Source organism: Cygnus atratus, chromosome 13, assembly GCF_013377495.2.
Source record: "Cygnus atratus isolate AKBS03 ecotype Queensland, Australia chromosome 13, CAtr_DNAZoo_HiC_assembly, whole genome shotgun sequence".
Classification (NCBI taxonomy): domain Eukaryota; kingdom Metazoa; phylum Chordata; class Aves; order Anseriformes; family Anatidae; genus Cygnus; species Cygnus atratus.
The window spans coordinates 17,381,144-17,407,508 of record NC_066374.1 but is presented as its reverse complement, the minus strand read 5'-3'; positions in this window follow the sequence as shown (position 1 = coordinate 17,407,508).

Here is a 26,365-nt window from a genome sequence, read left to right as displayed (position 1 = left end):
TGCACAATGATGCTTCACAATTAGCCTGGACACAGACCAACAAGATTTTCCAGTTCTAGAGCTCATGCAGTCAATGGTACCTTTGGGACCCCTGCAGTTCATAATAACCAAGAGCTTCGACCTCTGTTGAGACACTGATTTTTTTTCTGAACCGGAACAAAGCAGCTGCCACAAAACCTGAGAGCAGCCCAAAACAGAAATAAGAAAAAAAAAATCTGTAATTGCAAAAGGAAAATCCTAAATACTACTCAATGTGTCAGAAATAGGAAAAAAAATCCAGAGAATGCCAGTACGATTTATTAATTACAGTTCCAGTACAGTAGAATCCATGGGAATTATTATAACTCCCTACAGCCAACAACAGGGAGAGGAGAACACAAGAATATGTAAGAGAGTAAGAAAATATTTGCATTTTCATATGTATTAATATGGTATTCCGTGAGTTCAGATGGAAATATATTTATAAAAAGCACAGAAATATTCTGTAAAAGTCAAAGGTTCAAGTCAAAGACTGAACTTAAAGAAGGTCCACGTAGTTCTTTTAACAAAGCTTATTAACTAAGAGCAAGCCTAATGAAACAACTATGTATACAGTATTGCATATATAGTATTTTATGTGCATTACATATAGTACTGCATACATCCAAGCATACAGGTTAAAAAAATAGAAATATTATTAAGTAACAGATGAAAACACCAGCTGGGCATTGATTTTATTTTATTTCTTTCAGTTAGGTTAAGAGAAAGAACACTGTATGTATTAATCTCTAAAGGGAAATATAAAACTGGCATTTACAATTCCAACAGCAATCAGGACTCAGGGATACCAAAGAAACAGCTATGCAAGCTGCAGTATGGGGAAAGGGAAGGCAGGAATACAATTCATTTAACCATGTTGACAACAGCACCAAAAAAGATCTTTTCTGTTGAGCTAGAAGGATGACAGTTTCCGTGATTAATTTTGTCCTTCTACTACCTTTCTTTTCCTGACAGAAGGTCCCGAGCTATCATTCCAGCCGATCGACTGCTTGATGTTCTGCATCAGAACTTGCAACAACCATTAGCATTTCAGAGGCCCTCAAATATCTTTGGTCAATCAATGTAAAACATGACCAAATATTAATTATACTGCATTTAGCCTGCCTAAAATGTACTGAGCTCTGAAAAAAGATTGTGTTTTACTAGTATTATTGATGTGCTGTTTTACAGTTCTCAAAGGCTAATGCAGTGATTTTAAAAACAGATTGAATGCTTGTACACAATACCACATCATTTTAAATGTTCCAGCTTTATCTTTTTGGAAAATGTATTCACCAAAAATATAGGTCTAAAAATATGCCCTCAATCACTTTAAAATTATTTAAAGAAGCATCTTGAAAACTAGGTTATTACATACTATATTTCATATTAGAAAAAAACAAAACTCTAAGCACTACAACAGGAATACACAGGACTGTAGACAGATAAGGTTCAACAGAGCAAAGCTTCATCTAAAGTATATGTTTACCCTGATAGTCTCTTTCTTCCCTTGCTATTTTTCCTTCTTCCTTCTATTTTTCACGTCAGAAAAATCACTCAAATACCAAAGCTGTATTTCTATGCCAGCATATTGTTATCTCTGTACTTATCCTTATGACAGACAGTATTGCTTGTCTATGTATCATCATTATTTAAAAATGTAATGAAACTGGCAAATAACTTTATAATTAGGAGAATGGATTGTTGCTAAAATTAGGTATAACATTTTCAGAAATGTTTGATAACCAAACATCTCTGAAACTTAGCACCATTGTGCTCTGAGGGTGGCAACTGGAAAAAGGGATCACCTCACCTTTGTACTAATTAGCTTTTGTTTAATGCCATCTAATCTCTGGGAGGATTTTGTGTTGTTTTGTATTTTATTTGGGCACAGGCACAGGTAATTAGTAGTATAATTTTAGCCTTATTTCTTTTTCATATTTGCTAGTAATTCCAGGGAAAACACATGCAAAATATGTGTTTCTTAAAACCAGGCAGGTTAGATAGTACTACTGAGTAACTGTCCACAATTATTCAGAACTGGATATCTGTTGTATTCAGTTGAACCTCATTAAAGGTGAGGGACACAGGCTGAATGTAAACTGCTGACGAAACACAACAGACAGCATGGAGGAAAGATTTTTTTTCTCTGATACAAAGATGTAAGGACAAGTTGTGTGAATTTTTCGTGAGGTGAGGAAAACAATGGAAGGTGAAGCAGCCAGAACAATTCTGTATGCCAGCATACTCCTAGATACCACCCACTGCATCAAGGCAACTTCATTTTGGCTTGCTAGTTTGAACAATATACATAACATGACTATAAAATTGAAAAAAGAAATCACAATATGTAACGAAGACTACAGAATTGCATTTGAAACTTTTATCTACAGTTGTCATGGATTCAAAGTTGAAAGAGAATGAGTCTGTAAAGAGTATTTATTTCTGCTTGTGAAATATTTCACTGAAATTGTGACAATTTTAGAACAACACATCCTTACACAAAATTATTCAATGAAAATATGTTAGGCTAATTCTGTTTTGTGGGCTTGACTGATTAGGTAAGGTTGGTTATTAAAGAACCAAGCTGAATTCCTTGCTCCTCCTCAAATGCCCCATGTGAAATTAGGTCAAAGCCATAAAGGAGCTCAAAGCATTTAAAGCGTGACTTCGGTTGCTCTTAGATACTTCAGTTGTAATCCTCAAAACCACACTCAGCAGCACACTAGTATTCTAGACACATCAAGTTCATAAGTCACTTCCTTAGGAAACTACAGTTCTGCTCTTGCTTATACATAGAAGTATCTCACCCTGGTAAGTACTTAGCTTTTTAGTTTTATGCCAAATCCTTTCAAGATACATCCAGCTTGGCATTCTTATCCCTGAACCAGTGAAGGGCCAAGAGTAGTGTATGCACTGCTGCTACGTTTTTGGGAACATACTGTTCAAAGACCTCCGTTCCATGTGTAACTTCCAAAATGGTGAAAAAAACTGAAGCATAAATTCATAGTATCCTTCACGCAGTGTAAGTACAATGGGATAAATCTGTGTGCAGGCAGAAATTACAAACACACACTTAAAAGCAATCCGTGAGACTACTGAAATACAGAATGCCATTAACTGCAAGTGACTTGTAGAAAGAGTCATTAGTTTATTAAATAGCAGTCCACAGTCTAGTAGTAGCATAGAAAAATATTTAGGTAAACTGAACATCTGTGCTTTTCAAAAGCAAAAGAAAAGAAAATTACTTCTAATAAAGAATACAGCAAGAGCAGAATATTTTCCTGTTGCCTCAAGTTACCAACCAAACAAAAGCACACTCTGTTTTAACACTCTCACTTCTGGTGTCTGCCTTAAGAAAATAGCTAAGACGTGTATATATTTTTCAGATGCTGAATCCTGTTATCATTTTTATAAGGTCACATACTGAACATAAGAAATAGAAAACTCTGTAGAGGAAAAATACTATTGCAAACATGATGATTCCTATGTAGTTCCCCCCCCCCCCCTCCCCCCGAAGTTGACTTGTCTTTCTCCTAATACATTACTCTGAAAACATATCATTTTTCTTTAGAGTTCTTACTATTTGAATTGCTTGATATTTGATAAACCATACTTAGATATATTTCATCTGATGATGAAATTCAAATATAGTAAAACATAAGGCTCTGAGCCTTATAAAGCCTCTGACACAAAATATCTTCCTTCTAAAATTAGATGAGCTTTAGGATTACAATCTTCTGCAAAGTTTATTGAAAGCCAAAGAGTGTTTTAGTCTTGTTTTATTTAACCTTATTGTTTTTGTTGATGTTATTGTTTTTTTTTTCCCCATTGCTTCAAAGATGACTCTGCTGTGATAGGACTTTATTTTCTGCAAAATCAGTTTGCTACACTTAGTCTGCAAAACTATTTACATTTAAAAAAAGTTTACTCACTAATTCTCAATGAGTTTTTCATTCACAAACAGGGAAGAACCATGGATTTTCCTGAGATAATATATGATGGCTACTTGGATATTTTTGCTAGTCATATTTCAATTGAACTAAACAAAGAGAAACTCATGAAATATAATGTGTTTGAACATGTATTTGTTAAAAAAATATAAGAACATACAGTTCATAAACAAACAAAAAAAAGATAAATATCAAGGGTTTAACATTTTTATCTTTTAATGGAGCATTTATTTTACATTTATAGGAGTAAAAAAAAAAAAAGCAAAAGCAAAATCTTTATAGAAGGATATGCAATCTTTTCATCTTAAGATGAAGTGTGATGATCTAACATCTTTTTCCAATGGCGAAAGAGACTATAGGTATCTGTGCACATCCCATATCCCTTTCAAACTGTAATGAAAAATTACTAAACCTAATTAAATGCTCATTTATTACCCCACTCCCCATAGCTCTGTAGAAGCAGTTTTAAACAAACAAAAAGGTTATTTTTAATGGATGATATAAAGTTATGATCAATACTCATGTAAAATTTAGCATTCGATTTAAAACAGTTTGATACAATGCAAAAAAAAAAAAAAAGTGAATTATACATGAAACTCTTCCTTCATGAGTGCTGTTTCACCACAACTATTGCAAAATATTTTAGCTTTATAGGAGTTCACATTAATTTAGAATCCAGTTGCTCTAGAAGCACAGTAAAAAAGGAAAAATTAGAATCTAGCACTATACCTTTCAGGAGGAAAATTGTTCACTCACATCTTCAATGATAAACTTTTAACAAGAGTGGTTGTAAACATACAACGTGTGGACAGGCAATACTGAGCACAGTATGAGCGTTACCCTGCAGGTTCTGAAATTATTAATAAGCTACAGGACTCAGTCTTTTATTGAATTAATTATAATTAATCAAATTTGCCTGGCTACAGTGAAAGGCAACCAATAGCTGGCTGGGCACCATTATTTATCAATTTGAGGTGCTGATTATTTGATTTGCTATTTCTTTCTGATATCCACCTCATCCAACCTTAGTCAACTAACCATTAGACAGACAACTAGTTTAGTCTAGAATAGTTTTAACTATTTATAGATTTTTTTTGTAGTTACTGAAGAGACAAACATCTCTGAAAGCTGATTTTTCTTTTCTGGTTAGATTTTTAATTTAGAACTGGATTTTTGAAGCTATTTAAAACATGCTTTTGTAACATTTTAGTATTAAAAATAAACTGCATTCTATAAAAAGACCATGTATTTCGTTTATATGGCAAGGTTTTGGTAGGGGAGGACTGCACGGATGGCTTCTGTGAGAGCAGTCCACAAGCTGCCCCATAGAGCCAACTCCAGGTGACTCAAAGGGACGTTCCGCTGGTGAGAGCAAAGCCAGAAAGTGCTGCTAGCTGCGCCACTGTGAGAGCATATTTAGGAAAGGGAAAAAGCTCTGCACTACAGCAGCTGGGAAAGCGGATTGAGAAGCAGCCCTGCAGACCCCAAGGTCAGTGCAGAAAGAGGTCAGGAGGTGCTCCACGTGCAGGAGCAGAAGTTCCTCTGCAGCCCGTAAGGGAGGCCCCCGGTGGAACAGGTGGATGTGGCCTGGAGAAGGCTGCGGCCCATGGAGAGCCCCCACAGGAGCAGACCCCGGGCTGGAGCTGCAGCCCATTGGAGAGGAGCCCACACAGGAGCAGGGGATCTGGGGGAAGCTGTCGCCTGTGGGGGACCCGTGCTGGAGCAGTTTGCTCCTGAAAAGTAGACCGTGTGGTACGGACCCATATGGGAGCAGTTCTTGAAGAGCTGTAGCCCATAGGAAGCCCACATACAATCAGTTCAGGAAGGGACCCACGCTGGAACAGAAGAGTGACCACGAAGGAGCAGCAGAGATGAAGTGCTATGGACAGACCACAACCCCCTATTCCCCTGTGCCACTCGGGGGGAGAAGGTAGAAGATGGTTCATGAGGGGGAAGGTACTTTTACTTTGCTTTTAGTTCAGTTCTCACTGCTCTAGTTTGTTTTCAGCAGGCAATAAATTACATGAATCTCCCTTATACTGAGTCTGTTTTGCCCGTGATGGCAATTGGTGAGTGGTCTGCCTGTCCTTATCTTAACCTATGAGCTTTTTTCATTGTATTTTCTTCCCCTGTCCTTTTGAGGAGGAGGAATGTGAGAGTGGCATGGTGGTGCTGAGCTGCCCATTGATGTTAAACCATACCTACCATATTAAGACAATATTAATCATGTAATTCCAGGCTTTTTTTTTTCCACTTTTCATAGTCCTTTATAAATATCAGTCATTTGAAATACCTAGAAAGAAAAAAAATAAAACAAATGAGACAATTAAAAAGGGACTTAGTCTTACGTTAGACACTGCATTCGAGATACCTACTCAAGCAGTCACAGAGGCTGTGTGTCAGAAAATATATCCTGTAAGTGGTTTTCAGGTTAGACAGAACAAGTCCATTTTATCCTTTCAATATAATGCTATTTCTTCCAATAATGATAGCTGTAGCAATTTCTCTCCCCCATTCTGTTATTGAAGGAGGATTAGGGTATTTCTAATGTCGTAAAAGAACTCTTTGGGAAAGAGTGATGGTTATTAAAAAAGTGCTCTAAAATTAGACAATTCAAAGATGTCAGGATTCATGCCTAACAGACAAGTTTAGCAGGTAATGACTGGGACACAGAGCTTCTACTGGTCTAGACACCTCTACAGATGGAAGCAATTTTCTCTGAGGACAAGAAAAAAGAATCATGGAACAAAAATACCAAAGAATTTGACCTTCATCTCTCTGCCAAATTTAGTTAATTGTATTAATACAGTCTAGGCAAGGTTTAACAGTAGCTTACAATCCACCTTATTTACCACAGGAAAGACATTGAACAGTTATTTTTTTAATATGGAAAAAGAGTGAGTTATGTTGGAGGGTTTTGATCTAGCATTTACAATACTGCTTTATAAAAAGGCTACCTGGGTTTGAAACAACATAATACAAAATAAACATATATACTACTTCAGCAAGATGGAAAACGAGGAGTAGAAAACAGCTAATGTAGCAAACTTACCTTTTGCTTGAAAAAAATCTTTTTGTTGAACAACTGTAAATATGCACCATTACCACTTCTAGTACAAATACAATGCAAAGAAAAAAAAATACTTACAAAGAGCAACCAGTTTGTGCTATACAAGTATAATTTTCCATAAATTCTAAGCTAGTCTTCACTTTCAGATAACTGTGGCCTTATGTCATAAAGCTATGTTTCCTACCAGTGCTGTGTTTTTGTATCTTGTCCTAAGGGCCAGTTATTAACGGGGTCGTTCAGTTGGTCCCTCTCCCACACTTCTTTCCCAATTTAAATTTCCTCAGACCTGTTCACTAGATTTTAGCAATACTCCCCATGTCTAAGAGAGCTGCCAAACTGCTTGCCATTAAACCTCAAAAGCACATACTAAGGCAAAGACTGACTATCAGTGTTTTTTCTGTTCTCCAGGAGTTTTCATCTTTTCTTCTGAGCACCTTCATTTTTCCTTAGACAATGTTTTTAATTACTCCTAATAATAATTTATTTTTTTTTAAATGGGGTATTTATTGTACTGGCAATTCTTGTGTGAACTGGGAAGACCATGTTTTTCTGCATGAAGCTATCACTTTTTCTTTTTCTTTCTTTTCCTTTCTCTTCCCTTTCCTTTTTTCCTTCTTTCTCTTCCTTCCTTCCTTTATTAAAGCTAAATAGCTAATTATAATTCCAGGAAGTTGGAATCCTTTCTTGCAGTCATTTTCTTTATCATGGTAGGTTCCAGTTCTGGATTCCATTTTGTTTTCAAACACAGTCTTCTCTTCTAATTCTGACATACACTTTTAGAATATAGGATGTTGGGTATTTGCATATACAATTCTGATTCATTCTCTGTGTGCATGTGTTCATAAATTGCTTTCTATTTTCGTGTTCACATGTTGTTCCTTACTGACTTAATCTGTTAAAATCAAGGCTTTTTAGTCTTGCTGAAATTGGATATCATTACCATGACCTAAAAACTGAGTTGCTTGGTTGCTTCAAACACTGAACAAATGGTATTTGTATGGCTGCAGTGAATGTTGAGGTAAGTCTGATCAGGCCACTATTCGGTTTTCATTAATGTAAATCATTGCTTGAAAAACTGCTGAGAAATGTAATTATCTTCTGGAGCCTGGGAGGTGCATCTTCTAAAGGTGAGAATGACAAGGTTGTTGTCAACACAAGTTGAAAACACATTCTGAAGAAAGTACTTCAGCTAAGTACAGGATGTAAAGCCTTTTCCAAGGTTCGAAAGCTAAATAAGAGGATAGAAACATTCTTGTCGTGTCTCCTTCCTAAGATGAAAGTCAATAGTAGACAGACATTCTGTGTGAACAGCTTAGCTTGGTGTGTTAAATAAAGAATCCTACGGCCATTATCAGATGCTAGTTTGCTTTTTGTAAACTCAGTTTGATTGTATGAGCATATGAAGGGAGAGTTTCATGGTGTGTCAAGGACAGTGTTCATGATACCTTTTTAAATACTTTTGCTTAAGCCTAGAAATTTCTGGTGAAGCATGAGTTTCGTTGATCTCAGTGTCTTGAACAAGGGCTCAGGTTTGGACTCTTCAATAATACTGCTATAATGTCAGGAGCTTCTCTCTGTCCTGCCTCAAAACAGTGTCAGTGCAGCACTCCATTGAAGTTTACATATCTAATAACTTAAATTACAAATTGACATTAAAAAAAAAAAAGACAACTGACAGTACACAAGCTGTTAATCATAGAAGAACACCTAAATTTACACAGGAATTTCTGTTTCATGAATACTGAATAATAGAACATCAACAGTCGCAGTATAAATAAGTGCATAAAGATATTTTATCTTTTATATACAGAGATGCTTCATTCATTCTCTCTGCAAGTTTTTTTTTTTTTTTTATGATGATACAGTCTCGAATGCATTTTTGTAGCAGTACTGCAGTACATTTGCATGCAGCTTTGTGTGTGTGAGTGTTACAGAAGGAAAACCTCTTAATCTTTTTCAGATGCAGGTTTCTAATAAGATGGCTAACAACATATGGGCTATAAGATTTTGGTGCTTTAAACAAAGGGGAAATTCTACCCAAAACTTCTGTGATGTGCAGACTGTACAAAGTTTTGGCAGTTTAGCTTTGTTTCTTTCTAACGATCAGTTGTTTCTTGTTTTTTGCTAATGATCAGCTGCAGGCTCTATCTGAACTACAGTCCAGATCAGCAAACCTGAAATGATCTAACCTCCATTGCATCAATTGTCATATGAACTAATGCAGAGCTTACCAAAGTGTTAATCAGATAACTGCATATAGACATTTGAAAACACAAGCAACGAAAATACATTAACAAATGCCAGAGCATGCAAATGTGCTTCACTTCCTCTCTAGGTTCATTGACAAAAATGCTAACCTCGCTCCCCAAAAGAAGAGTGCAGTCTTTTAGTACAGCAGAGATTTGCGCCAACTCACCAGGAGGAGTCAACTCAGGTTTAATAAACACTTACATATCACAAAACAAGGTTGAATATAAGTTATGTACTGCTGCTGCCTGAAATATTTAAAGCTTATATTCAAAATTGTCTTTAAATTTATATATATGCTATTTGAAAAGGTTTTTGTATTTATAAAGAAAACAGTACTGCTTACAGTGAAGATATACTCAGTACATGAAACAATACATTTTTCAAGCTGCCACTAGAAGTATGAATAATTATTTACTGGAAATCTATAAAGAGGCAATTTTTAATTGAACTATTCAAGAAACAAAACAGTGAATAGATCTATAGTTTTACAGAGAAAAGCTTTACAAACTTTTCTTAGATCCAATAAAATTGCTTCGTCAAATTAGAAAGATACTAAGACAAATAGTGGTAAGTAGACTATGTATAATGTTTCTTCAAAAATCCAGACACGTTTTTACATAGTAGAGATTATACGAATATACTGAAAACCATAAATTCATGCTAACACTTTCTCACTTGTAGAATTTTAGAAATGATACTCTGAAATTTGCAATGCTAATTTGGACTTTCAAAACAACAGAGATGATTCAGTAGGAACGTTGTTCAGAAAAACAAAAGGCAAAGATTTACCCTCTCCCATCCTTCTTTGCCAAAGATTTGCTCTGTAAACCCTTTCTGATAGCAATGGAATCAAAACAAAACTTGAACTATAAACAAAACATAATTATATAACTATACCTAAAAAAAGAGGTGCTCACAATCCCTTAGAGGTAGTCCATCAATATTTTTTTGTTTTACCCAGCAAACTGATCCACACCAGCTAAACAGATGGATGAGAGAGTCTGAGGGCAATTAAGCACAGAAAAATTTTGATGGTTTTACAATTTCAGAAACACCTGTGCTACTTATTGCAATGCATTGTGAATATTCACTGAGTACCAGAGACTGCTCCATAGTCCTCAGGGGCTCTCATTTCCACTTGTGTTGTGGATTCCTAATGGCTCTTTTGTTCAGTGGTCTGTTAATTATAGAAGAAAAAATTACATGCAATGATGATGTGGAGGTAAACAATGAGAAAAGGAGGATTTCCTCTTCTCATTTAGAAAACAGCTTCAGAAATGAAGGGCTCTAGCCTGTTTCTCCTTAGACTACAAAAGGTACCTGGGGAGGAAGACTTCACAGAGGGGAAATATGAAAAATAAAAACAACAAAAAAAGTAATGTTAAGCCTTGTTTGAAAATGAAGATTTTGGGGTTAGAACAAGCTATTGGATTTAAGGCCAACCTTCCTTTCCTCCCTGCAAATCTATCACAATGTTATGCAAAGGAGACATTCAGCTCTGGAGAGACTGTGATGGGGCAAAGTATTTAGATAAAATGAAATTTGCAGAAGCATCCAAGCATTTCTCCGCTTTACCAGACTCATTTTTTTCCACATTCTGGCCCAAGTTCCTCCCTGTGCACAACATACATGTAATGCTGACATAGGCTCTTTATTTTGACAGAAATAAATTTTTATGGAAATAAAGACCTGCCATGCTTCTCTCCATCTCTCTTCCACGCTACTTTCTTTCCTTCTTAGTACTCATTTGATTCCTTCATGAGTTTTGTTTATCATAGCTCTCCATTCCACACTGCTTCTTTTTACACTTCCAGCCAGGCTTTCTTAAGCCAACAAATGTCCCGTCAGCATTTTGTCCCACACATTTCTCCCTGTAACTTGATCATATGCAACCTCACAGGGCATTCATACCACATGTTTAATGCTAGCCAATAAATTCAGTCAGATTATTCCATTTACTCCTCCTCCACGGAGATCAGTCTACATCACTGCAGAGCTCCTCTGTTTCCTTCACAAATCAATTTTTTTTGTCCAGCTAAATTGGTATTTACGGTTTGTTTACTACTTTCCAAATAATTACGTGAAATTTGAAACTGGCTAATAAATGGTATATGACGTTATGCTAACAACATAATAATAAAAATTCCTGCAAATCAAACATTTTGCTTTAAAAAACAGGTGTAAAAGTGGACTTGATGATATTGTCACATTTCCATGTATAATATATGATGAACAGTACTCTCTACATTTAATATAGATTACATTTTTAAAAGAGTTCTAGTGTGTTTACCGAATTGTAGCTTCTTATTCATTACAGGAAATCCACTTGTAAATCCTCTTTCACTAAGCAGTATTAGTTAATCAGTACAAAGGAACATAGCAGCATCATATGTTAAATATTGATGACTGTCAGTGTAAGCAGAGAATAAATTTCTCTGGGGCTCCTGATCTTCTGGGGACATTGCTGGCTGTAGACCTACCTTAAAAAAGAAAAAGAGTAGACTTTTCAAAACAGTAAGAAGTATGGGCTTAATGAATCAGCCAGGACATGTACTGTGTCATCAAAATTCCAAACGAAAGCAAGCAGGAAGTAAAACTTAACAGAAATGGTGAAAGAAAAATGTCTATAGGAGACTTTTATAAAATGTGAACATCAACCAGACAGACAATATGAAAGACTTTGTCTTGCATAGCCATTTACTTGGGGCTAGGAGTATGAATCGCATATTTTCCCACAATTGCTTCCACAAGTATTGTTCTTGAGAATTACACTTTTAAGTATACTGTTACTGATGTAAGAGCCTGGCAAATGATGGAAGTTTTATGCAAGCTAAAATTTATAGATATATATACACACACAATTATATAAAGATATATATATATCTTATTTGTACTGATAAGAGCAGCCTATTGCTTATACAAAATTGGCTTTACTTATCAATAACTTATCTCCACTCAGGTGAAGCTAGCTAGTCACATACAGTAGGACTGTACGTGGATCACACAGTAGTCACAGAAGCAGCTATTATTACATGAGAGAGACATGATTCCAATGTCTGAGAAACAGTAGCAAATGAAGAGTAAGAAAATGCCTGTCAACTCAATGGGCAGCCCAGTGTAACTCTCTGTAGAAGGGTAATATAGCATTCAGTGCCTGAGCAATGAAATTTCCTTCACAGCAGGCCAGAGCAAACTTCCATGGACAAATCAACACATCAGCAAAAGGCCTTTCAAGGACTGCTTGTGCTGTGGGACCATTTATAATCTTTCTTTCTCTGCTCTCCTCTTGCAGGGAAGAGTTCTGGCTGGAGGACAAGTCGAATGAAAGTAGGAGGCTTCAGAGAGCTCTGTGTTCCATCCAAAATCTGTTCTGCTATGCATTTTCTTTGTTCTTTCATTCATCCTGCTCCCTTTTTCCCCTCAAGGGAGGAGCAACAAGCTGCAAGAACAGATGTTTCTAATTTCATTAGACACTTCATACTGACACACAGAGCTTTACTTCCTTGTTAAGCAGTGACAAGGCTCGCTGTATCTCATAGGAGCAGCATGATTCTCAAGAGGGGCTAATACATACATATAATGGTCCAAAATTGAATTTCGTATGTCTATAGTAAAACATAAACAGTATTTTTATGCACTAAACTCAGTGCCAAAGATTACTTGGTAAGAATATGTAGCTAAGTAGCATAATCAAAAAATCTTAAAAAACAAACAAACCTTAATCTTAAAAAACAAAAAATCTTAATCTTAAAAAACAAAAAAAAACCCTAACGTTATTGTATGAAATATAGATGTAAAATCCTGATAGTTTCAAAATACGCTTTACCCAAGCATCTAGATTTTTTTTTTCATTCTTATGCATTTTCTGAAATGTTAAGTATAAAACAAGTTCAATCCATAGATCCCATTTTTTTCCTAGTATTTCTTCACATGCACCTTTATTCCTCTTGATCTCAATTACAGAAATTTTCTAAATAGTTAATCCAGAAAAAGACAGAAAACAAAACATGCATCCTAACTTACTAAGAGAACCCAGCTGGAAATATTGTAGTTTAAACAAAAAAAAATCCAAAATTAACTTTGTTTTTCCATATGACTTGGTCTATCATGTGATCTAACAAGATTGCATGAACACAGAGGGATTCTGATCCTGGTTATTCAGCCCTGACAAGCAGAACAGTCACCCAGATTTCAAAAGTCTTCTTTAACACGTATGGCTTGTGAAATCACAGTCTTAAAAGCTGGGGAAATCTGCATTTTCTTATAAATCACGCTTTCTACAGGAAGATATATTTTTGTTAGTTTTAACTGAAAAAAAAGAGCTCATTTCTAAATCAGAATAAGTACCTGAAAATGGAGCAGTGAAATCTTACTTGCCTTTTGTAGCTTCAGGATGCATTTTTTTCTGCATTCTTCCTCTGCAAGGGTGGTATGGATGTGTAGTTCAGCAACTCAGCTGACATGAGTATTACTTGCAATCACATTTAGAGTGTATGCCTGGAGTTCCCAGAAATTGCAGTCCAATAATTTTGGCTCTTGTCACAATAATTTCAAAATAAGAAGGATAAAAGTAATATTACACTGGTATATTTATGACACAGCAAAACCACAAATTCCACAGTTTTTGTTGTTGTTGTTGTTTTTTGTTTTTACAAAGATCATCAGTATCTCCTGAATATGAGAACCTACAACAACTAAAATAGAAAATGGAAGATATATATTATAAAATTTAGATATACAGAGTATTATATGATGTTTATAAACTCTTTAGAGTCATTTAAGAATGACAACAGGGACCATTTTAGCAACAAGGAATATGATCATTAAAATACAACCAAAATAAATATATAATTTTAAATCTCTATAAGAATAGGAGAGGAGAAACCACTTACCACTTCTTCAAGAACAGTAGAATGATCAAAATCAGGAAAAAAAAGTGAGGTAGAACAACCAATCTTCAATATTTATAGAATGGTCCAATACTGCTAGAATCTTCAATATTACAATCTTCAATAACAGAACAGATTTATCCAAAAAATTTGCTAAAACATTGAGCCATGTTATAAGATAACATAATTACTGGAACAGCTATTGAGGAAGATTATTAGAATACTAATCTAAATTTTATTTGTAATATTTTGTTTTTCTTATTTGTTTTAATCTAAATTTGTCTAGTTCTAAGAATGAATTCAGATGATAGAATGTATTTTTACTTCACTGACAATATACCCAAATTAAATGGATGAATATTCTAAAAGCTAAATTAAATTTAAAAGAGCCTTGCCAACTGTCTACAAATTGCTGTGTGTACATCTCAGAAGCTGCAGTAAGCTTTCTAGTATAAACTAAAAGTTTTAGTTTAAGGGTTGGTATTGTCAAGCATCAGATTTCAGGGTAAAACCGCTTATGAGAGAAATAATCTGGATACCTTCTGACAAGGAATAATCAACATAGAGACAGAACACGGTATCAGCTATGCCAAAGGGATGAGAATCTTATTAATTGTATATTTAATTCTATCAAAAAATTGCAAATTCTGAATCATTTATCTGAACAAGTTAATAATAAGCAATACAAAGAAAAAAGAATATGATAAAGTCTTTCTAAAAATCACACACACAAAAAGCATAGTTTTACCTTGTATTTACAACATTTTGTATGTCAGAGCAAAGCAAATAGAGTTCATTCTGTGGAAAAAAACAACAGTGTGAATAGAACATCTTAAATATGAGAAAAGGCCATTCGGCCTAAAGAGGATTGGCCTTCATAATACATATGGTCCCTTAGGATGGTGTCTAATTGCTTCCTGAATGACTGCAACGTTTTTTCCAACATCTTTACCCACTAGGCCATTCAAACTATGCATCACAGCCTGAGTGAAGGAAGCATGCTTTATAAGTTCCAAAATTGTCTTTGCTTAGTTTCCATTTAAGCCCTCAGCCCTACACTTTTCATTGTAGTTACAGTGGTAAAAAGTATTGATTTTGTAGACACTACTTAGGATTTTATAAATGTCAATTAACTTTTTAGCATATTTTTATTTTCTATCCAACTCTATTGAAATTCATACTGCTTTTATTTTCCCTCTAAATTTATCCACCTGTTTGAATAATTAAACTACTGTATTCCTCAGTCACACAGTGTTCTCAGTCTACCTTCATCCATACATGTTGCTTGAAAAATAACAAAAACTGATTCCACTATCTGGGATTAAAATAACCAATCAGGTATTATATTCAGTATACATTTCTCTTGACTGAGTGCCTCTAAAATGATAACTCTGAAATGTAGTTAAATCACAAGTTTTTAGCAGATATATTATACTCCAAGAGAAAGTTGGTACATTTTTCAATCTTCGTGGCACAAATTACTTTCTTCTGCATGTGCATATCTTTGTTCAGCTTCTTACTTCATAATAACTCATTTGTGAAGCTAAGTCTAAACTGGTTATAACATTACTTACATACATAAGGGAGATACATAAAATTACTTTCTCATATCTGCTGCAGTTGGAAATTTCATGCCCATCTACTGCTAGCCAATCTCCTTTGAAAGACTGCACTTGTAGTAGAGGTGGCTTTATATTTCTACAGCTGCAATAAATTGGTTTTGTCCAAACAATTCTCTACATTTTTCAAGCTCTTCCTAAACATCCCAAACACCTGCATCCCTGCTTTTTCTTTTAAAAATGAAAAATCTGAATATTTTGAACTAAAAAGTTTTGAATTTTAATCTAAACAGGTGGTTTTTTGAATTATAAAACTGTGAAAGAAAATTTAGAAATGTAATTACATCCAAATTATCCAATTTCATGCCTATTAATACTATGAAGTTGAATTGTTTCTTAATCTACTTTGAAGGGCTGTTTTGATGTTCAAATTGCCACTACAGAGGAAATGTGGGTGTTTAGTAAGATACCAAGTGGACTTCTGCTGAGCCTCCAGAATTCACAGTCATCTGGTTATTGTGAATGTAGAGCTTTACAGTAGCTGGCATTTTGTGAAGCGTTTAGATTTCTCACAATATTTCTCAGCTGATGGTATAACATTTTAATGAAAATCATAAAGAAATATATAGAACATATCCATAGGGGGGAAAAAAAGAAAGAAAGAAAGAAAGAAAGAAAGAAAAGCATAGCACAATTAAAGGCAAGATGTGTATACTTATTGGACAACAGAAAACTGTTCATACTACCTGTGCATCTCTTTGAGAGTCAGACACATCTATAAGCTCAATAACAACTGGAATAACTTATAAATGACAGTGGGTAAATAGTCATAAATCTTGAATGCAAGTTTGGCCACATTTTTAGATGCGTACTCTAATAAAAAAAAAAAAAAAAAAAAGGAGGATTGAAAGAATAATAACTAGACAAAATTTGTTAGTCAATTTTAAAGTCGTAATGAGGACTGTATGACATTTGGCCATAATCCATTAAACTATCTGACAAATATTAAATATTATGCAATCACACACTCCGCTGGTGCAACCACAGTTATCCAAGGTACTAAAGTAAAGTCTGAAGTAAGCACTGTCCCTTAAACTGTTACGTTATTAAATTGTTCACTTTCCAAAATCTTAAAATTTTGCATATAAAACATGACTTTATACCTACAATGCAGAATACTGATACTAATTTGGTGATAACTCTATATAAGTATGTCAGTATAAATATGCATTTTCTCTGTGTAAATTCTAGACGTGTAACAAAACCCTAGCATATCAATTTCAATTGCTAAACAGTAAATTTTTCTAAAAGGGAACCCATTTTTCAGTGGTAAAAACATCAACTACAACTGAAGATGCTACAAGAGTGAGATCCATCATCATGGTGGGCAAAACACTATATGTGACAGAGATTAACTTTTGAGATCATTTAGCAAGATTCGCAGCTTGAGATAACAGCAACATCCCTCATCTGAAGGTGGTATCTAATATTTTTATTAAAGATAGTCAACTGAAAAGATCCTAAAAGGTAAGCCAAAATCTGCATTCTCAGCTGGGGTATGCGTTAGGAAAACAAACATCTTTGTCTCAATAATTTGACTTTGTCTTCTTCATTTTCCAAGTCTGGAGGATTATTCAAATTCTATTTACCCTAAGAATCTCCATCCAGCTAGGTAAAACATAAAAGTTTAATTTCTTGTGTTGTAACGTCATAGTTGTACCAAAATTTTAGTACTGCAGAACCACGGGCTTGGAGCAAATAAGCAGGTAGGAAAATAAAGATTTACTACCCTCTGAGTTAGCAGGATAAACAGAGCATAATGAAGCATAAAGAGCCACAAAACAAGAAAAAAACATTTGCACAGTAAGTGTTCGAAAAGAGTGATACTGTCACTTCTTTTCATATTTCATTCCTAAATTTATATGTTGTTCTCTTACTCAACCTGGAATAATCATGTGTAATTCACTATGTATCCATTTCTGTCATTCATACACAAAATATGCTATTCCTTATCAGCTCCATGAACAGCAGCTATAGCAACAATTTTATGTATAAAGGGACCTGAGGGTCTGTAATCCTGATGCTGCTTCTTACATCAGTTTTTCCAATGTGTAAATTCTCAGGTGACAACCTACTTCTGATTTATAACTCTGTATGAATTTACTTCTGCATTACACCCATACTGAAATTACTCATAACCCATGTTCTTACACAGTGGGTTCCTTTGCTTCACAGTCAGGAAAACAAACATCATGATAACTGCCAGTCAGTACTGCAAGTGCTGCCCTATAAGAATCCCATGGTGAGCTGGAAATGAAATAAGGAGAGAGACAGAAGTACATACCAGTGTTATTAGCATAGACTTAGATCTCCATAATTGTTATTCCATTCCACTGGCAAGGTGGAATGGAATACATCATCATCAATATAATTTATAATATTTGGACTATTTAACTCCTGCTATGAGCTACACAGACAGCCCAACACCATCATACATAAAACTAGATTAAAGTTTACCTCTAGTCTCATCCTGTTGTGTTTTTTTGGTGTTTTTTGTTGTTGGTGGTGTTTTTTGTTTGTTTGTTTGTTTTCCCTAGGACAAAGAGCTCATAAAATAATGTGAGTCTAAGATTCTTAGTGGGTTTTGGAAATCGCCCAGGTACCCCTGAACTGAAGGGGAGCTATGCACTTACAAACAATTCCACAGAGTCGCTTAAGTACCTCTACATAATGTGTTTTGAATGGAAACAAGATGTCCAAATGCCTTGTATAGCATTAGCTATATATACCTACATGCCTATTGCTATAGTTATGTACCAGTGTAGGCATCTTTCATGTTGTAGGCTCCCAACTACATCAAAACAATCTGTTAAAATTTACTCTTCTGTGACGCCTTGGACTATGTGTATTATTTCAAATTTCATTTCTCTGTGAAGTGTATTGGGAGGGGGAGGACCTTCATGTGACCTTGACTGAATACAGCGTTCATACATTATATGTAAACTGCAACTGGAGAAGTGAGGGTGAAGGCTACTGAACACAATCTTTCCAGTGAATCATAATGACAGAAGCACCTCTCCTGATACATTCTGAGAGCAGAGTGCAGTATTCTCCACATTTTATCTTTTTTTCTTTTTTTTTACCTGCATGGGAAGGTTTAATGGCTTTACATGACCTACGTTTCAACGAAAAAGAAGCTTCTGAGAAATAAACAAGTGAAGATCTACAGCATATTGTTTTGTAAAAGGTAAATTTCATTGAGCTTAGTAGAATTACAGCACTGCAGAGACCAAGGGAATATATTCAAATGTACTGCAGGTTATGTTATAAAAGCTGGACTTAAAATTCTTCAGCGACGAAACTGTTCCTACTTAGTGAATAACAGCTGCTCTAAATTAATCTATATTGATTAAATTTCATCCTGCCTCACAAAACAAAACAAAAAAAGCATTTAATTTAGAACATCACTAGAACATCTCAATTGAAACAATTGCAAGATGAAAGCAACCACATGATGTCAACAAATATTATCACCCTCCTAAGTCACACTGAAGTTAGTCTTCCAGAAACCAGAAGGTTCTCTCTCCATTACTTCCTCTAGTGACTCTTGATATGCTCTGAGCTACATTTCCAAAGCAAAGTGTATTTTCGGCTTTGCCATCTTAGTGATACACAGCTGATCTAGCCCACTTTTTACCCTTTCAATTTTCAAACACCCTTTTCTTCTTCATTTAGCTTTATGTTTGTTCATTGTTCAAAACAATGCACAAGATGAGGCGGGCCCATCATAAACAATGAAAGGAATTATTCAGGATACAACCATAGAGCACACTACAGGTAAATAATGGATGTTGCTGCACACCCTCTGAGCGGGGAGTGGTCTGATGTGCTACAAGTAGACTTAGCAAGGGATTTCTGAATTTGAGCTAAGACAGTCTCATGCCCAGCACACGGGGACTGTTGCATCTGCAGCCTCAACTGTTAGATAAAACACCTAGTAAAATGACCCAGAAAGTAGGTATGTTTTATTTTTAATAAGCTCTTTTGGCAACAACTCTCACCAAAAAAAAAGTGCATCAGAAGAAAAAATTACTCTGATTGTACAATAACAAAAAGCTACCAGGTATAAATGCTATATTCAAGTATAGCTTATACTTTTGATGGCTTTTATAAGATATTTTGGACATATTATACCTGTCACTTAAACAGGGCTGCTCACCTGAGTAAAACAAACTGGACTTGGTTACTTGTTTATTACGCTCTGAGTCTGGTTTTGCAGCAAGATTGTAAAAATCTTCCTCTCCACTGTAAAAATCTGAGATATTTTCATGAAAAACTGTTTTCATGAAGAATCTTGTTTTATAGTCGCATTCATATGCTTTTATTTACATATAATATTACCACTTTGAAATTAAAAATATTGATTATTCCTTCTACATTAAAATGTTCATATGTTTTATTTTGCAGTATCTTGGGTATGTTGATGTATATATTTTAAGTGTTCTTTCTATCTTATATAGAATGAAATAAATAAACAATTAGAATTACAGAATTCTCCTTTTATTGCTTTGTGCTTTTATTTGTTGGTATGTGGTTGTGTGTAATTTTGTATATCTGACACCAAACTACTCTATAGCTCTTTGAAGCTTTATTAATTGCCAGCTTTTTCCCCTTCTGTTCTTCTATACTTTTTAAGAGTTCATTTTTCTAAAACAATAACTCCCACTTGCTGAATTTAATATTGTTTTCTAGAAACATAAAATCATATCCCAGTTACCCTTTTTCAACAATATACAGTGTTATTTTCCTATCATCTGCAATAAAACACTGAGAGATAACACATAAATAACTGTATTAACACTAAACATGTTCGTTAAGTGCCTCATTTTCAAAATGTGTTACAGCTGGCCACTTATACTTGGCTGGAAATCAAATAATACAGGACAAGCAGAAAATAAATAGCTGACTCCTGATAAGCTACTCAGATAAATAATTCCAGGGTAATCTATAGACTACTTACACAAATGAGAAGAGTAAAACAAAATCCTCACTCACTGAACTCAACCCCTGTGCAAACAAAGCTTCATTCCTGGAGTATAAACTGGGTACACAGTTCAGAGTATTAAAAATATTACGGAAAGTGTTACAATTGATAGAGTTGAATGGTCAGACCATGGGAATAGCAGCATTTTTAGTATGTACTATGATAGATGGCAGATCTGTATTTTATAATACCAGGTATTGCTATTTTTCTAGCTGAATATTCTACCTACAGACAAGTGCTGACAAAAACTTATCCAACTCAGTCCTCCACTCTCACACCAGGTATTAAAGCAGAAGTGAAAATAACTTGATGCTCCATAGTGTGGCAAGTTGTAGCTTATTTACCTAAGACTTCACAGCTCAGTGTATTATTTTTGTTTTAAAATTAATACATCTTTGTAATGTTTTTCCAGTTTGGGAGATTATGGTGGAATATGAATGTTTAAAGAGGATAAATTGCAGAAATATAGATGGAAAAAAACAATCTAAGGCTTCCAAGCCTGGGATTGTAATATTTAATTTGCTAATTCCTTTGCAGGTATAATATAGTCAATATCCAATACTACCAGTACAGTTCTTAGACCACTTATTTCAGTGAGTTCTTTTTATAAACCCAGTCTACTTTTATTTTGAGCCATTCAGTGACATCTATGTTCTTACTCCTCTTTTTCTGATCAGAGTGCCATGGCTCCTTCTTTGCCTAGTTAACAGTCAATCTGAATCAGTGATTAATTCTTCATTCTTTCTAGAAGAAATCATAGATCCAATACAGGATTGGAGCTTAAAGTCTGAGCCTAAAGTATTAGATAATTCTTCCAGGGTGGCCTTAATGCACTGTACGTTTTCATCCACTCGATGTTTCTGTCAGTTTAGATTTATTTACAGCTTTCATGTGTTGAGTAATTAGTAAGTTGGGGCCTCATTTTTATTTATCTTACTCTTAATTTTAATATGATTTTCTCCACTAGAATCAATGGTGTTACATCCTCATATATCAATACTAGACCCTTATAATTATATTAATAATTATATATTTATTATATATATATATATTATTATTATATTTATAAATATTGCAGGGATTCTTTAATGCATTCAGGAGTTATTTCAGATTTCCACTTCTCATTTGCATTAGAGAAAAATCACTCCCAAAGTGTTTTCAGCATCTCTGTTTGTTTTTATTGCTTTAAGGTGAAATGTCCTCATTATGTTTGCGAGTTTATTTCTCTCATTAACATCATCAGTTGGTATAAAAAACAAAACAAACAAACAAAAAACTGCGTTGCTTAACAGAGTAAATTCACATCAACATAAACAATTTGTTTCATTAGGAATACCCAGTATTAAATCACTGGAGATATCAAAGATCTAAATCAATTTCTTAAGCAATTCCATCAACATCCTCTTTCAAATCTTAGCGCTCTACTAAGTTAAACTGAATACACAAAGCTGAAGGGTAAATTCAAACAACATATAAATGTTTCTGTAGTGTATTACACCATCAGTTTGTGTCTTCAGAGCTATGGTATTTTGTTTTCTGATTTACTGGGTATTTTTAGGTATATAATGAGATTTAATAAGATAACTGCGGGTCAAATATGCTGTTTACAACAGATAGCTTTATCAGTGCTTTTGTATAGAAATCCTACCCTAAAAATAACAGCATATAAATAGACTTTTAATCTCTGCTATAATGTTTGTACACATTTATCTTTCTTTTCTTTTATATTCCTAATTAGTTGCAGTTATCTTATATTCAGTAAGTAGATAAGTGATAATTATAAGAATTCATAGTTTGATGCTAATCTAACATGTGTCAGTTTTACACCAGGTTACATTACTGACTTTCCAGCATTAATTCAGAAGACCAAAATAAGGATTTTACTGCTTAATCTACATCAATAGCTCTACTCACACTTTCAAAGTTTACAGGTATTTCTTTGAACCAGACCAACGTGAAATCATCTTCTCTGTTTTAGGATATCTTTGTTGTACTCCTTGTTTTTCAACATTAATTATGCTAATCATAATTATTGAGCTTTCAGTGTGATCAGGAGAAGGTCCCCTCTGCAATGTCTGTTCCAGTAAATGATCCAGTGCCAGGAAATGCTGTGTAGCCTAAAGGCCAAGTGGCATGGCCTGCTCATAAAATTCTTCCTCCCCCCCTCCCCTCTATGCACGATCATACGAAAACTGCCTTCTGGGAATGATCTCTGGCCTGTGCAAATCTCCTAAATTGTACACAGGAATCTGTTTGGAAAGTGTCATTTGGTACAGGTCAGGTTAAAGCATGTATTAGTTCAATACTAAGATGAACATAATTTCTGTTAACCAGTCATGGCACAGGTTAGTTTATCAGCATGAGTTCAAACCAACAATTTGGGTTCAAAAAATTCAGTGGGGCTGGAGTCAAAATATCTGAAATAGTCTCTAATCCATAGAAACAAAATTACACTGAATTCATTCTAATCCATCCACAAGGATGAAACAATTACTTGTATTTCCCAGAAAGTTGAGGACTTACTTACTTCTCAACCCCATACTTCTCCCTCTGCACATGACTGTGGAGCTGATTAATTTTGGCCCCTTCTGAACAACGTTGTATAAAGTAATGCTCAGTCAAAAACTGATTTTAAATCATTTCTTTCTCCATACGGAATCTTGTGCATTAAGTCCCATAGAGGATATTAAACAGTTACTTGGTCTGCAAAGGTCCAGCCTCTTTACCAATTGATTTTGGGCTAACCAGGAATTCATTAAGGCCTACATAGTGTCCTTTTTGGTAAGGGAAAGAGAGGCAAAGGAAAAATGATGAGCAGGGCACAAAGCCCTGCTTCAGAAGTCTGTGTTTACACCTGTCAAATTTCATCCAGGGACTGAGCCTTCTAAGTGCACTTTTGGTCTGTATATTTTTCTGACACTGCACAGTTCTGCTTTTTACTGTCTGCAGGATTCAAATCTCCTCTTTTTTTTTTTTTTTTTTTTTTAAGTAAAGAGTTTCCCTTTTTCTCTCACCTGCACTGATTTAGCATGTCATGAGGGTTATTTTTTCCTCACCTTTGGAGGAAGGCTGAATGACCAGAGATGAAGCAAAAGCCAATAATTCTTAAAGGCCAATCACCCGCTGGCAATTCCATCATTTATTGCTCTTCCTTATTTCTCTCTGACCTCTCTCTGTTTTGTGCTGCTTCCTCTCTCACTTTTCCATCTCCCTTCCTGTTCATTGGTGTTTTTTTTTTTTTGTTATTATTAAAAGAGGATTCATATAAAAGTTATCTGGCTTCTGTGAAACACAAAGCAATATTTTATGCAGAATAAAATGAGAAATTATACTGTGTAATTGAGCCCTTTAACTACCTACAGGAAATTGAATTTTGTAGCAGTACTGCTGGTGGAAATGGTGTTGATCTCTCTTCTTGTTTGAACTACAGCAAGGAAGTCAGCAGCCTACAGCTTGACACTTAGCTTAACACGACTCATCAGCCTATCTTTTAGGGACTGCATCATCTGATTTTGTGTACCCAACAAGACTGCAGCCTAGGTGCACTTCCCACAGCAAGTCCAGCATGGATTGCTAATTGTGCAAAGTGAAATAAGGGTTACACAGAGAGCTGGTTGCCCAGGCAGTGACTGGCCCATTCTGATACAGTACAAATGCTAGGAATACAGTGGCCAGTACCAGCCACCTATGCTCCGTACCAGGCAACCATTATGCTAGTGTAACAGTGTCATTGTTTAACATAAATAGGAATCTGAAGCTAAGTTATGTTGTTAAGTTATGTGTTAAGTTTATGTTGCATCCTAGATAGGTGTTTTGATTCAGTGGTACCACCTGCTGTCAGAACTGGTTATGCTCTTCACTGAGATGGCAAAGGCACATTTTTTTTAAATATTCTGACCAAATACTGCCCACCGATTAGCTGAAAAATCTTGTTGTTTGTCTTATGAACCACTACGACAAGCTCCAAACCTGGGAGCCAAGCAAAGCCATTTCTAGGCCAACAACTTACTTTCTGGTTTCTGAGATGAAAAATACAGCAAAATCTCTTCCCATCATAATGAAGCATACACAACCAGGCAATTACAACACTTGGTTAGACAATCCATAAAAGTTAGTTTTTATTCTCAAGCAAGGCATAATACAGAAAGCATATAGTAAAAGAAATCAGATTTTTTTAAATGGAATTCCATTAAAAAATTCCTTTGGTCATTTAATATCAGGCAGTTTGAATGTCCTAACAGATATGTAAATTTATTTTAAGATTCACTAATGATTAATGATCAATGATGTACGCTATTGTCAGTTTAAAATAATTTTACATTATTCATTCATAAACTTTTCAACAGTATCAAGCAAGTCCGAATACATATTTATCACTTTAAACACTTTCCAAGAACTTTTAAGATGTTAAAAAAGAACTTGCAAAACAAAAAACATTAGCAAAATATTTAATGGTTTTTAAACCTCCCCATTACCTACTGAAACTACTTACACTACAAGCTTAAGAATTCAAACTTCACACATGCTATAATATTGAACACATCCTACATTTTCATAATTTGTTCATTTAATAACAGATAGCTGTTAGACACCAAACATATGAATCTATCATAACTGAACAATACCTCACTTGTTCAACATACCAGGTGAACAAGAAGGGTTATAAATCCATTATCTAAATTACTACCACTTAATTATTAAACTATTTTATTAAGGTACTTTTTCCTCCCCCCCCAACAAGATACATTGAAACACTGATACCTAGGTTGCTTATCACTGTATTGGCTTTCAATAAAACACTTGGCATTTTTTCTGCTATTAAAGAGTAAATTCTGAAACAGGAGGGACTATTAATTATGCATTCATTTTATATCAAAACATGCATTTAACACTTTTTTTTTGGTAGAAAAGCAAAAACTGGCAGACAAATAACTCATAAATGACACTAATGAGCACTGGGAGATGGAGTGGAAAGGTTTTAAATGTGTCCCATTATTTAGCAGGATAATTAAGACCACAGCTCTACCATGGCATTTTATTACAGAAATAGATAAGATCCCATCTTATTGCAAACAGGTGTTGTAATGAAGCAAAGCGAGATCATTTTTATGTGGTTCTTCTGGTCCAAGAAATGTTGCAAATTTATTTTATGCTACCTTAATTTAAAAAGTAAGCACACAGATCTTGGGAAACAACACAAACTGTAAAATATGATATGTAAAACCATTTCCAATACTGTTGATTTAAGTTATCTCCAGAGAAAAAAGAAAATATTTTCTCTTACACCTTATAAATATAGTTTGGTTTCTCACAAATAATGTTTGGTTTAAGTGTTGTATTATCAAATAATACTTACTATGCACAAATGGCATTGCAGTTTAATGTAAATGAACCATCATGTCACATTCTTTACAATAACAATAAGGTTTCTGATATTTCAATTCATCATGAAGCTTTAATCCCTCATAAATATTGTCACTAAACTTCTGTGGCGTATCCGTTACAATTTTATGCTTTTGTCAATATTTACTGCCAAGTGCTGCAAAATACAGGTAACCCTACATGGTGATCTACAAAAGATC